At 47.0% G+C, this 14990-nt stretch overlaps 1 long non-coding RNA gene across 1 annotated transcript; it reads left to right on the top strand.

Moving 5' to 3' along the window:
• Positions 1 to 8165: 8165 nt before the first annotated feature.
• On the top strand, positions 8166 to 9566 carry LOC128144139 (uncharacterized). Its single transcript, XR_008235983.1, has 2 exons — positions 8166 to 8563; positions 9330 to 9566. It is a non-coding gene; the product is annotated as an uncharacterized LOC128144139 (long non-coding RNA).
• Positions 9567 to 14990: the final 5424 nt, after the last annotated feature.

Genomic DNA, 14990 nt, shown 5'->3' with positions numbered 1-14990 from the left:
AGCACAGAAAAAAAATAAACCAGAAAAGGGAGTAAGCATCCCGCCAGCCAATGCCAACTACTTCCCCAACTCCCCCCTCCTCACAAGCGCCACCGTGTTCACTTCCCCGCTCATTCCAGAATCAGACCCTGCAGCCATCGTCACTCGTGGTACCTAAGGTACCAAGACACACCAAATTAGCATGGCACTCGTGAGAAGTCATCGGCCCCACGCTCCTCCTCGCTAATCCACAGCTCTCCTCAAACGCTCATCCAATTCAAAGATAGCCCACACAGCGCCTCCAAAACAGAAGGTAAATGCTTAACCGAGCAGCCGCATAATACTTTGCTGTTCAACACTGACCCGACCGACAACTGCCTCACCTTCTCGGACCGCTCACTGGCATGCAGCTTTGCAGGAGACCTTATAGCAGACTTCATGGTATGTAAAGGGTGCCTATAAGAAACCTGGAGAGGCTCTTTTTACGAGGGTGTACAGCAATAGGACAAGGTGGTAACAACTTTAGTCCTAAAGAGGGTACATTTAGTTTAGGTGTTAGGAAGAAGTTTCTCACTATGGGTGGCGAGGCACTGGAACGGGTTGCCCAGAGAACCTGCGGATGCACCCTCCCTGGAAGCATTCGAGACCAGGTCAGATGGGGCTTTGAGCAACCTGGTCTTGCGGAAGGTGTCCCTACCCATTGCTGGGGGGGTTGGAACCAGAGGATCTTTATGGTCCCTTCCAACCCAAACCATTCTATGACATCCAAATTCAACTGCAAAACTCATCTGAGAAAGGCTGGTGAACCCTCCTCCCTTTCCCCATCAGTCCCAAAACTTTAGAAACCCCTTTTCTTCTTCTCAACTGTCAGGAAAGCAACCCCACTGCTTCCTGACACCTCCTGCCCTCCATTTGCACCCCTGAACCCCCTTCAGTGGCTACTCCTCAGGAGCCGCTCTTCTGAGCCACATCCCAAATTCTGGGGGCACCTCCTAACCTACAACTTCCCAGAGACTCTGAGCTCTGCCACATGTCCACAAAATAAAGTTAAGTCCTAAGGCTTATAATCCACGAGGGGCCTGCCACAAGCTGCAAAGGTTCTAGGGACAACATGGCATTCTGTGGGCAATGAGGAAAGGCGACGAGGCATCCCAGGGCCTGAAAGGCACTGTGCCTCACGGCCCTTCTGCTTTCTTCAGAAATACTAAAACTCCATATACAGATGCATATGAGACGCTCACCCTAACCCCTGCTAAACAACGTCATCATCGGTCCCGTTAAGAGAGATATCAGCAACTTACACAGCATACAGCAGAACTGGTGAAAAAAACAAGGTTCCGTTTTCAATAAAGTTGGGAATTCCAGGAAAACACAATACATGAAGAATTAAAAAAAAAAAAAAAGCATACTATTAAACCCTCTTTCTACCCCTGAACACTCAAAACAAAATTACTGACCTGAAAAAAAGAGAGGAAAAAAAAAAGCTGCATACAAGTGTTACTTTCTACTACACATGCTGCTGAACCTTGACTGGTCCTGAAGCTCTTACCTCAGGCAGACACCTCTTCCCAAAGGGCTGAGCCAGCTCAAAAGCTGCAAAGGACTCAAGGAAGAGCTGAGCACCAACACCAGAGAAACCCAGGAGCACAATGAACTCCCTCAGCAGAGGCTGTGGCTCAAATACCCTAACCCTCCGCCCACCACCCTTAGCACAATCCCCTGGGAAAGGGGAAGGGCAAACCACCAGAAGGTATGAAGTCAGCTGGAGGAGCAGCAGCACTGTTCTCACCTGCCTTAAATTTACAGCAAGCAAAGCCCTGAACAGAGAAAGTAACCCCTGCAGGAAATGACACTACTTGCTCCTGTACTACAGCTACACCTATTGCATCAGCAATGTGACCGGGTAGAGAATTAAACTTAATTTTTCTGGGGTGTAGATAGAAAACAATAGATGTCCTTCTAAACTATGTAAGAAACTAGCTCATTAAATGCAATGACAATGTTGTTATCAAAATTGATGTGCTTTAGTTTCCTATAAAAAAGCCAAAACACTCTGGGGTTATGCTTCATTTCTAGCAAGACTGTGCATACCACCTAACTTCTACCAGAACTACCTTCTGGATAGGGATGAATCAAAAAGCAGAATTAGATCCCTTAAGAATTCCATCTCCAAAATATCTCTGGTTGCAAAATAAATTATTTACTGTGAATAGCCAATGATTCAGAGTCCCCCTGAGCGTGTCTCCAACTGACTCCCTTAACAGAGGTACAAGAGTCCCAAAGTGCAAAAGACACCAAAAAAACATGGAAATACACGGGGGGGACCAGGCAGCAGCCATGCCCCAAAGGGACAGGCTGGGGGGGTGGGGCAACAACGCCCCCTGCAGTCATGCAGCAAAGGGTCGGCAGCAGCCACGCCCCCCGCAGTTTACGTGAGGACAGCAGCCGCAAATGACACCGAGAAAACATGGAACTTCAGGGATACACGGTGGGTGGGGGGAAGGGGGTGACGCCCCCACCAGTCGGCATGGGAAAAAACTCGCATGGAAGGTGGGTTAGATGGATAGTTTGGGGTGGAAAGATATGTGCGCAAGAACATGCACAGGCTGAGGGGGGCATGCATGAGGTTTACCTTCACCAGGGGCTCCACCCACGTAATCCACAGTAGGTAAACTCGTCTGGGATAATCTGCAACAGCAATTCCACTCTGGGTTCTTGACCCAACGCCAGATAATCCACACTGCCTGCCCCACGGAGGGGGTGCTTCCCACAGGATGGGGCATCTGCTGAGCATCACCACACCCTTACGACAACACATCTGAAAAATTAAAATCACAAATTGTATTTCAGCATATTAAAAAAATAACACCAAATGAGTAGAAGAATTCCAGCAAAGGGAGAGGCTAGCAGGTGCCCTAATTAGGACTCGAGCTAAACAGGTCAGCTCACAATACGACACATCCTTTAGAAGGTAGACTGATGAAAACTGGTTTGCTGCTAGATAACTGTATAAGTGAGATTTGATAAATGATCATATATTAACATTATGGTTGAAACAGTAGACAACGGGTAGCTGGGGACATAATTACAAAAGTGTAGTCAAGTGATTAACTAGTAATTATTCATAAGTTTTGCAGTTCTTTGCTCTTATGACTAGATGGTCCTGTACACTAGATGAGAACAATGCTGAAACTGACCACGTGTGATTGAAACTGCATTAAGCTTCAAGATCAAAGAACAAGGACAAGAATAAAGACTTCAAGGACAGCCAACAGGAACTTCAAATGGGTCGGTGGTCGTAAAAGCAGCCCTTTGCCTCAAATGGATCCTTCATTGCGCATGATAGGATGTAGGCAGTACTAAGATAATCAGTTGCAATCATTTTTATGTATATGTATACTAATCTGATTAATATGCAATTAGTTATTCTATATAACCTGTTTGTGCTAAAGCTGTGGTATGCACACTAGGTGGAAATATCCCCCGTGCATCCAGCGCTGCAATAAAGAATGCCTGCTTTCTAAAACTCCAAAACAAGTCTTAGAGAGTTTCTTCGACCGGCTTTTCAGTATCAGAGAGGTGCAATTGCAACAAAATGAGTCCAAAGGGGGCTTACAGAGCTAAAAGTGTGCTGCAGGGAAAATCTAAGACCTCGGGAGACATTGTGACAGTAGCAGAGGGCTTCTGAGAGGGACAGGCAAAAGAAGGCTCGAGGCCATGATGAAGAAGTCCAGAAGGGATTTGAATAGACTACAGGTGTCCTCAGGGGACTAGGGACTGAACAGAGGTATGCTAGCTAGCATAGAGGACAACGTGAGCATTCTGGAGATGAAAGATGCCATCAGGAAAGGTTCTCAGGGAGGGAGAAGGGTGCAAAGTGCACAACAGAGCCAAAAGAGGGCTGTGGGGCACAAGGATGGCCTCAGGAGGCATGATGATGGGAGAAGAAGGGTGCTGAGAGTGAAAGACAGAAGGCAGCTCTGGGACACAACGCAAAACTCAAGAAGGTGTCCCAGCAATGTACAGATGTCCTCAGGGGATGAGCGACAGAATGGAGACATCCAAGATGGCAGTGAATAAGGTAAGAGTGCTCTGGGGCACAATGAAAGCCTCAGGAAGAATTGTCTCTGAATACGAAAGAAACAAAGCCTGCTACAGAACTCAAGGATAGCGATGGAACAGAAGGATGCTCGCAGGAAGCATTGTGACAGAAATAGAGGGGTGCCGAGGTAGACAGAGACACAGAAGAAGGCTCGAGGGCACAAAGATACTCGGGAGGAGATCTGAACACGGTACAGGTATCATGAGGGAGACTGACCCACTGGAGGCAAGCGAGATGGAAGAGAGGACAAAAAGACTGCTCTGAGGAAGAGGCAACGTTCTGACAAACCAAGGGGGGTGCAAATTACACCCCAGAGATAAAAGCATGCCGAGGAGACCCTCTAAAGCCTGAGGATGAACCAAGAAAAGAGCCCCCCCAAAAATAAAAGTAGACATAGAAAGAAAATTTAAAAAAAATAAAAGGGTACAAGGCACAGGAGAAAAATTTAAAAATAGGGACAGAAAACTACATAAAAGTAGACATAGAAAAGAAATTCAAGAAGGAAGGCATTAAAGGAGGAAAAAAAATTAAAAATAGAGACAACAAACTAAGTAAATGGAGACATAAAGAAAATTCTAAAATTGACAACCTACCCAACTGTTGTGGTTTAACCCCAGCCAGCAACTAAGCAGCCGCTCGCTCGCTCCCACCACCACCCAGTGGGTTAGGGGAGAGAATCGAGGGGAAAAAAAAAAAAAGTAAAACTTGTGGGTTGATATAAAGACAGTTTAATAGGACAGAAATGAAGATAATAATAAAATAATTGGAGATAATAATATACAAAACATAATACTTGGAGATAATATACAAAACAAGCGATGTGCAATGCAATTGCTCACCGCTCGCCTACCGATGCCCAGTTAGTTCCCAAGCAGCGATCTGGGGCCCCTGCACCCCACCCCCAGCCAACTCCCCCCAGTTTATATACTGTGCATGACATCATAAGGTACGGAATATCCCTTTGGCCAGTTTAGGTCAGCTGTCCTGGCTGTGTCCCCTCCCAACTTCTTGTGCCCCTCCAGCCTTCTTGCTGGCTGGGCATGAGAAGCTGAAAAATACTTGACTTGTTTTAAATACTACTTAGCAACAACTGAAAACACCAGTGTGTTATTGTTACCGGCTGGGCTGAAACCACGACAAAGGACCACGCAGCTGCTCGCTCACTCCTCCCGCCCCCTCCGGTGGGATAGGGAGGAGACGGAGGAGTGAAAAGAAAAAAAAACTGGAACCTCGAGGGTTGAGATAAGGGCAGTTTACTGGGACAACACAAAAAAAAAGGTTACAAAAACAATGGTACTAATGAAAGAATATACAAAAAGTGTGACGCACAGTGCAACTGCTCACCACCCGGAACGCGACGCTCCACCGCTTCCCCCACCGAAAGTCCAGAGCGCTCCCCCCGGCCCGCTCCCCATTTATATACCAAGCATGATGTCACATGGTATGGAATAGCTCCTTGGCTAGTTCAGGTCAGCTGCCCCGGCTATGCCCCCCCACCTCCCAGGTTCCTGTAAAAATTAACTCTATCCCAGCTGAACCCAGGACAGTTATCAACATTCTTCTCAAAATAAATCCAAACCATAACACTATACCAGCTACTAGAAAGAAAATTAACTCTATCCCAGCCAAAATCAGGACACCAACAGACAAGAAAGAATTAAAAAGTAGGGACAGGAGGTAGATAAAAGCAGATGTAGAGAAAAAAAAAATTAAAAAGCAACAAGATTAAGAAAATAAAGGAAAAAAAAAAAGGGAACATCAAACTAAAACAAAATTTTAAAAGTGACAGCATTTTTAAATTACACAGCACAGACTAGAATAAAATATAAAGACAGTGAACTGGATAAAAGTAGATAAAAAAATAAAAGCAACAGGACACAGGAAATAGAAAAATAGGGTTAGACATCTTGATAAAAGTAGACAGAAAATTTTAAAAGTCATAACATAGAGAACAGATAGGAAAAAAGGAAACAATAGAGACAGAAAAATACATAAAAGTGAACAAAGAAACAAAATTCAAAAGTGAAGGCATTAAGAGAGGAAAAAATTTTAAAATAGCAAAAACCCCTAAATAGACGGTGTGAGAGGCTGAAAGAGTTAATGTCTCAAACATCATGGTGGGGCAAGTTCTGCTTAACAACAAACTCTGCATAACAAGGAACCCTGCATAGCAAGGAACCACAGGTGAAAAGAAGCAGATCAGCACCCATCACCAACAGGAGGGGAAGGGCATGCCAGAGGGTGCACAGCTCCCTGTTCTGATAATGCTGTTCTGATACGCTGAGCAGGACAGCTCACCATGCATGACAAAAGATCACATCTGCAGGGAAGGGGAAGTTACCCCCCAAACGACCCCCAGGTCCCAAAGGCTCACACACCGCTCACTCATGACACCTAATTAACCTAACAAGTTTGAGTGCCTGCCTGAAGGAGGGGCAAGGACGATAAAAGGACACAAACTGAAGCCCCAGGTGTGCAAGTCCAGCAGGACTGGACCCCTCAGTTGACTGAACCAATGCTGCACCCAGGACTGGTGAAATCTTTCTCTTCTCTCTCTCTCTGTCTTGTTTCTCTCTTTCTTTTTCCTTTTCTATAATCCCTACATTTTATCCCTGTAAACATAAACCGTTGACCAAGTCTGGGACTAGGAGTGAATCCAGCTGCCCCTAGGCTCCTCTGTGAGAAGGAGTCTAGAAAGCAAAGGGGTCTGCTCTGAACCTCGTGACTCGACCGGAGGGCTCTCCTTCTTGTCTTCCCTGAACTGATCCCAAAATAAGCAAGGCCTGTAGTATATGTTTGGTGATGTAGGGTTAGCACAGGTTACACAGTTTACTGATGTAGTTTCATGCCAATTTTTGTGGTGAGCGAATAAAGTTGAGTCGAATAAAGTTGAGTTTTGTGAGTTAAAGGATCCCTAGTGTCGTTTCACTTTAATCCTGACCTGGGAATGAGCAAACCTGAGTTGTCATCCTGAGAAAGTGAGATGTGACAGACGAAGGCATAGAAAGAAAATTTTAAAAGCAACTGGGTATGGGACATACTAGAATGGATTAAAAAATAAAGACAGCACACTGGCTAAAAATAGACGAGGAAAGAAAATTTAAAAGAGATGGGGTACAGGACAGACAGGAAAATTTAAGAAAAGGGAGTGACATCTTGATAAAAGTAGACATAGAACGGAAATTTTAAAAGTGGCAAGATACAGTAAACAGGAAAAAATTAAAAATAGGGACAGAAAACAAGATAAAAGTACACCTAGAAAAAAAGATTTGAAAAGTAAAATAATTATGAGAGAAAAAATTGAAAAATAGGGACAGTGAACTACATAAAAGTAGACATAGAAAATTTTAAAAGCAATGCAGTTCATGACAGACAGGAAAGAATTAAAAAATAGAAACAGTTACTGGATAAAAGAAGACATAGAAAGACCATTTTAAAAGCACAGCATTAAGGAATTAAGGGAAAAAAATAGGGACAGCAAACTAAAACAGAGACAGGAAATTTTAAAAGCAATGGAGTCTAAGACAAAGGAAAAAATTTTAAAATATTGATAGGCTGAAAAAGAGACAGATACATAGAAAGTAAATTTTGAAAGTGATGCGGTATAGGACAGACAGGAAAGAATTAAAAACCAGTAATATGCAGCATCATAAAAGTAGACATAGAAGGAAAATTTAAAAAGTGATGGGGTACAGGACAGGAAAGAATTAAAAAATAGGGACAGAACTGGTTAACAGAGATAGAAAATTTTAAAAAGTGATGGGAATAAGGAAAAATGGAAAAGAATGAAAAATAGGGACAGCGAACTAAAGAAATAAAGATGTAGAACCAAAATCTAAAAAGCAACAGGCTACAGGACAGACAAGAAAGTATTAAACAATAGTGACAGCACACTAAATAGAGAAATAGAAAGGAAATGTAAAAGTGATGGAGTGCAAGACAGCGGAAAAATTAAAAAACAAAGTGAACTGGATAAAAGGTGACACAGAAAGAAAATTAACAGTGACAGCATTAAAGAAAGGCTAGGAAAAAAAATAAAAAATAAGGATAGGGTGAATAATAGAGAGACACAGCGAAAGAAAATGTAAGAAGTGACAGGGTACACGACAGCCAGGAAAGAATCAAAAAGCTGTGATACACTGCTTGATAAAAGTAGACATAGAAGGAAAATTTAAAAAATTATGGCATACAGGACAGGAAAGATATTTAAAAATAGGGAGAGAAAAATAGATAAATAGAGATATGGAAAGAAAATTTTTAAAACAATGAGGTGCAAGACAGAGATGAAAAAAATAAAAATATATAGACAGTGAACTGTATAAAACTAGCCATAGAAAGAAAATTTAAAAAGCAACTGCTTACAGGACATACAGGAAAGAATTAAAAAATAGGGACAGCAAACAAACAGACACAGAAAGAAAATGTTAAAAGTGAGATGGTACAGGACAGAGGATAAAATTAAAAAACAAAGACAGTGAATAGGTTAAAGTAGGCATAGAAAGCAAATTGGAAAAAAGTGACAGGTGTCATGGTTTAACCCCAGCTGGCAACTAAGCACCACCCAGCCGCTTGCTCGCTGCCCCCCTGCAGTGGGATGGGGGAGAAAAACCAGAAAAAAAGTAAAACTCACAGGTTGAGATAAAGCCAGTTTAATAGGTAAAGCAGAAGCCACGCGCACAAGCAAAGCAAGACAAGGAATTCATTCCTTGAAGCGTCCCGTCAGCAGGCGGGTGTTCAGCCATCTCCAGGAAAGCAGGGCTCCATCATGCGTAACGGTTATGTGGGAAGACAAATGCCATCGCTCTGAATGTCCCCCCTTCCTTCTCCTTCCCCCAGCTTTATATGCTGAGCATGACATCGTATGGTCTGGAACAGCCCTTGGGTCAGCTGGGGTCAGCTGTCCCAGCTGTGTCCCCTCCCAGCTCCTTGTTCAACCCCAGCCTGCTCACTGGTGGGGCAGGGTGGGAAGCAGAACAGCCCTTGACTCTGAGCAAGCACTGCTCAGCAATAACAAAAACATCCCTGTGTTATCAACACTGTTTTCAGCACAACTCCAAAACGTAGCCCCATACTAGCTACTGGAAGGAAAATCAACTCTATCCCAGCCCAAACCAGCACAACAGGGTACCTGACAGAGACAAAAGAATTAAAAAATAGGGACAGCTAACTAAACAAACAGACATAGGAAGAAAATTTAAAAGGTGATGGGCTACATGACAGACAGGAATAACTTAAAGACAGCGAATAGGTTAAAGTAGACATAGAAAGAAAAAGTAAAAAGCAACGGGGTACACAATAGTGAGGAAAGAATTAAAAAACAGTGATACACAGCTCGATAGAAGTAGACATAGAAGGAAAATTTAAGAAGTGATTGGGTACAGGACAGAAAAAAATTTTAAAAATAGCCACAGTGAACTAAAACTGAGAAATATAAAGGAAATTTAAAAGTATCACAGGGGCACAGGACAGAGAGATAAAAAATAAAGACAGTAAACTGGATAAAAGTAGACATAGAAAGCAAATTTTCAAAGCAACAGGGTACACAACAGACAGGAAATAATTAAAAAATAGCAATAGGCAGCTTCATAAATGTAGATGTAGCATCGTGGTTTAACCCTGGCTGGCAACTAAGTACCATACAGCTGCTCACTTACTCCCTCCTACAGTGGGATAGGGGGAGAATCAGGAGGGTAAATGTGAGAAACTCATGGGTTGATATAAAAAGTTTAATAATTAAAAAGACTTTTTTTTAAAAGTTGTAACAGAAAAAAAAAACCAGCAAATGAAAACATTTACTTACCACCAACTGACCGATGCCCAGCCAGTCTCAAGCAACTGGGTACAGGACAAAGAGGAAAGAATTAAAATATAGGGTCAGGGTGACAGAGAGGGGAAAACATAGAAATTAAATTTTAAAAGTAACGGGGTACAAGACGGTGCAGAAAAAATAAAAAACAGGGAGAAGCAGCTGGTTAGAGAGAGGCATATTAAACATTTAAAAGGCAACAGGGTACTGGGCAGAGTTGACAGAAGAATAACAAGTTTTGAGGAGCCATACACATAGGTGGGCAGGCAGAGAGGGAGACGGAGGAAGGGAGGCGGAGGTGGGCCAGGATGTAGAGGAGAGGATGTGCGACTCACCACAGCTCCTGGTGCCGGCAGGAGACCTTCACCGCCCCGACGTTTCTCTCTCTGCCTCTGCCCCTTCCTCCTCCCCAGTGCCGGCTGCCTGACCCTCACCCACTCGGCAGCACGCAGCGGACGCCTCAATGCTCCTCATCCACAAGGCTTCCTTGATACATGGCAGCTCACGCATGTAGCCAACAGAGGCCAGGAACAGCTCAGAGGGATCCTTCCTTGCCACGGGGACTGGCCATTCCTTGCTGCAGGCACCTACCAGCCAGACCCCCTTGCACTCCCTCCTCAGCCAGTTCCCCTGCCCAGGCAGCCCCCTTTACAGCTGGAGCCCCTTCACACAGCAGGGCCAGCCCCATCCTCAACCTCACTGGCCACACCTGGGGCCATCCCAGCCCCAGCTGGAGCCCATCAGGAACAGGGGCCATTGCCAAAGCCCCACAGCATATTATCCCTGCCCCTGCACCTACCCACATCCAGGGACACAGAGGAGGCAGGAAAAATTTATTCATTAATGCATATAAGAAATCCTGGCAATGAGTTGGCTACAAGGCTCAGTGCCCAAAGGCAGCAGGATGGGGTGATAAAAGGGAAGAGTAAAGCAGGAGGAAGGACAGAGGGACACAGAGGTGCAAGACAGGGAGCCAGAAAATGGGATGCTGGGAACAAGAGAGGGACAAGAAGCAGGAAAACAGTGTAGAGAGAGAAGCGCAGAGAGACTGAGCAAAACAACAGGGATGGAGATGGAGGAATAAATAATAGGAAGTGGGGGAGAGAAGGTGAAGGGACTGGCAGGACAACAAGATAAAGACAGGACAAGGCACAGGGAAACATTCTCAAGTGATACGGGAGAAGAAACAGCAAGAACTAGAAAACAGAAACAGGGAGCCAGGTAGAGAGAAAATTTTCAAAAAGCAACAGCATACGAGAAACATAGGCAAGAACTAACAAATAGGCACAGGGAGATAGAAAGAGGGAGACGTAGAAAGAAAATCTAAGAAGTGACAGGGTACAGGACAGAGAGGGAAGAGTTAAGAAATAGAGACAGGGAGATGGATAGAAGGAAACATAGAAAATTTTGAAAGCAACAGGGTACAAGAATCAAAAAGTAGGTACATGGAGCTGCACAGAGGGAGACATAAGAACGAAATTTGAAAAGCAACAGGGTACAAGAAACACAGGTGAGAAATTAAAATAAGGTCAGGGAGACAAAGAGAAGGAAAAGTAGCAAGAAAATTTAAAAAGCAACTGGGTTTAAGAAACATGCAAGAATTTAAATAAGGATGGAGAGGTAGAAAGTTTCAAAAGTGACGACATACAAGAAACATAGGCCAGATTTTAAAAACAGGGACAGGGAGCCTGAGAGAAGCAAACTGTGGTGGGTTGACCTTGGCTGGCTGACGAGCGTCCACCAAGCCACTCTACCATTCCCCCTCCTCAACAAGACCGGAGGGTAGAAAATACAACAGAAAAGCTTGTGGGTCAAGATAAGGACAGAGCAATCGCTCACCAATTACTGTCACAGGCAAAACAGACTCGACTTGGGGAAATTAATTTATTGTCAGTCAAAATCAGAGTACAATAATGAGAAATACGAACAAATCTGAAAAACACCTTCCCCCCACCCCTCTCTTTTTTTCCTGGGCTCATCTTCACTCCTGACTTCTCTACCTCCTCCTACCGAGCAGCACAGGGTGAGAACGAGCGGGGGGTTGCAGTCAGTTCATCACAAGTTGTCTCTGCTGCTCCTTCCTTCTTTGTGCTCTTCTTCTGTTCCAGTGTGGTGTCACTCCCAATGGCCGCAGGTCCTGCCAGAAAACCTGCTCCAGTGTGGGGCTCCTCTCCACAGCGTCACAGCCTCCTTCGGGTGAATCCGCCTGCTCTGGCGAGGGGTCCTCCATCGGCTGCAGGGTGCATATCTGCTCCGCCATGGACCTCCGTGGGCTGCAGGGGGACAGCCTGTGTCACCATGGTCTTCACTGCAGGCTGCAGGGGAATCTCTGCTTTAGGACCTGGATCACCACCTCCTTTTTCTTCTTCACTGACCTTGGTGTCTGCAGGACTGACAGCTTCTGCACAGCTTTTTTTTAGCCCTTCTTAAATATCACAGAGGTGCTACCAGCGTTGCTGGTTGGCTCAGCTTTGACCAGTAGCAGCTCCATCTTGGAGCTGGAACTGGCTGTGCCCAACATGGGGGCAAGTCCTGGTGTCTTCTCACAGAACCCACCCCTGCAGCCCCTATCCACTCCCCTGCCCCAGCTTGCCACACAAACTCACTACAACAGTGATCGGCTACAGGGCAGAGAGGGGGGATTGAAAAGTAAGGAAAGGGAGACAGAGAGAGACAGGGTGGGGAAATAGCAATGGGCTACAGGACAGAGAGGAGGAACTAATAAAAAAGGAGAGGGTACCAGACAGAGAGATGGATAAAAACAAATATTAGTGATGAGCCACAGGGCAAAAGGAAGAATTAAAAAACGGGACAGTGAGGTAGATGAGAGAGACTGAGAAATATCAAAAACACTGATGATCTAAAGGGAAGAGAGAGGGGAAATAAAGAATAGGGACAGGGAACCAGACAGAGAGAGAATAATAAAGACAAAAATGGGCTATGGGACAGTGAGGGAAGAAGTTAAAACATAGGGACAGGGACCTGGAACAAGAGAATCTAAGAAAGTAAAAGTGTATCCAGAATACAGGGCAGAGAAAGGAATTTAAAAATAGAGACACACCATCAGACAGGTGAGAGCGGTGGGAATTGTGAAGGGCTAAAGGGCAGACAGGGAGGAATTAACAAGATTGGGATAAGAAGACAGACGGATAGATGGAGAAAGACAAAGTAGTGATGGGCTGCAAGGCAGAGACAGAGGATAAAAAAAAGAAGGATGGGACAGGTCAGAAGTGCAGAGAGAAAAAGAAAACAGAGAGGCAGAACAACAGAGAAAGAGGGGGACTTAGAGAACAAGAAAGGGAGAGGTACAGAAAAAAAAAAAAAACAAAAAAATTAAAGCACTGAGAGAAAGAGAAGGTGGGGGCAGGGAGGGACTGGGATGCAGAAGAGGGGTGACACAGCCCCAGGGGTCCAGGACTCACTGTACCTCCCGCTGTTGGAGCTGCTGGGAGAATTTGACCGTTCAGACATGTCTGTCTCTCTCTCCCTCTCCCTTCCTCCTCTGTAGCTGCACTCACTTGACTGTCATCCACCTAAGAGAATAGATTGGTGTCTTCCAGCTCTTACAATATGAGCCTTCCTAGAAACACAGCCTCACATGCACACACACTACATGGCTGTACTGTGGTTTTGGTTATGCATACAGACCCTGCCGTGCACACTGGTGATCGGACCTGCTGAGGACTACACTAGGAAGGATCCATCCTCACCTGGAGAGGCAGGCTATCTCCTGTCTGCAGCTGGTGGCTGGATCCTCTTTATTTTATTCTTCAGCAGCTTTACCATTCTGTGGCCTCTCCAGCTTCAACATCAGCTTCAGCAGCTCCTGTCCACAGCCAGTAAGCGCTCCGCCTGTCCCTCTGTGCTCCCGCGCCGCAAGGAGAGGGAGGCCAGGCAGAGACAGCCCACGCAAGCCTGAGGCTGCTGCAGTCAACGGCATCCCCAGGGGACGAACGGACAACCGCACCCACAGCGTGGCCTCTGGGAGAAGGAAAGAGGCAGCAGTGACCGTTATTACCGCAGCTCGACCCTGGCCGGAGCCCCTCCTTCTGCAGACGCCGCTCATTCCCCGCGCCGCTGCTAACGGCACCCCCGTTAAGGGAGACTCGAGACCACCGCAGGGCCAGCTTGCTGCCCTCGCGACAGGGCTCGGGGGCTGCCTGCGGCTACAGCGCAGGCTTCGGGGGAGGGGCTGGAGCTGGGGGCAGCCGCACGGGCCGAGCGGGGCCGGGGGAGCTCTGGCGACTCGGGCAGGCGCCCGCTGGCCGCGCCTGGGGGTGCCCGCCTCCTTCCCCTCTTCCCTTCTACCGGCTCTCGGGGAACTCCCCGGCGCTGCCCTGGCCCGGCTCGCCTCCGGCGGACCGGCAGCCTGCCGCGGCGGCAGCTTCGCAGCTTCCCATCCCGACAGCGGGCAGGAGGCACCCCGCGCCCCCGCCCCCGCCGGAGGGGATCGCTCGCCTCACCCGCGGTCCCGGCGCTCGCCCGCTGCCGCCGAGACCCGCGCGCCGCCACGCTGCTCCCGGGGACCGCGCATGCGCCGGAGGAGCCGGAGCCGTCGCGCGAACGCCGGGCTGCCCCACGCGCAGGACGGCACATGCGCCCGGGAGGGCTGGTCGGGGAGCGGGCGCAGCGGGAAGCCCGCGGAAAACCACGCGAAACCGACAACGCTCCTGTGTCTGACCTGGTCGGACTCCGGGGGCCGCGGCGGCAGCGAGGACTACGCCGCGCACGAGAGCCACGGAGCTGCCCGGCCGCCGAGTCCGCGAAAACTACAGCTCCCGGCATGCCCCGGGAGGCAGCCTGCCCTTCTGCCTGACCCGAGGGGACGCCGCTTCCGTTTCCGCCCACCCCCACGCCGGCGCAGCTGCAGTCCCCGCCGAGCCCCCAGCGCCGCTCCGGGCAGCTCCGGCGCGCTCCCGCTGTTGCCGAAATCCGGAATAAAACTCCTTAACAGCAATGAGAAGTTAAGAAGCAGGCACTCCTTTATTGCAGCGCTGGGCACACGGGGGATCGCTCCACCTATCGTGTGCACCTGTCTTGTCTAACGATACAGTTAAATACACACCTGTTATACATATTCATTAAGTTTCTGGGAAATATTAT

This window comes from Harpia harpyja, chromosome 7, assembly GCF_026419915.1.
Source record: "Harpia harpyja isolate bHarHar1 chromosome 7, bHarHar1 primary haplotype, whole genome shotgun sequence".
Classification (NCBI taxonomy): domain Eukaryota; kingdom Metazoa; phylum Chordata; class Aves; order Accipitriformes; family Accipitridae; genus Harpia; species Harpia harpyja.
The sequence above is the reverse complement of the archived record's forward strand: the minus strand, read 5'-3'. Positions and strand labels throughout refer to the sequence as shown.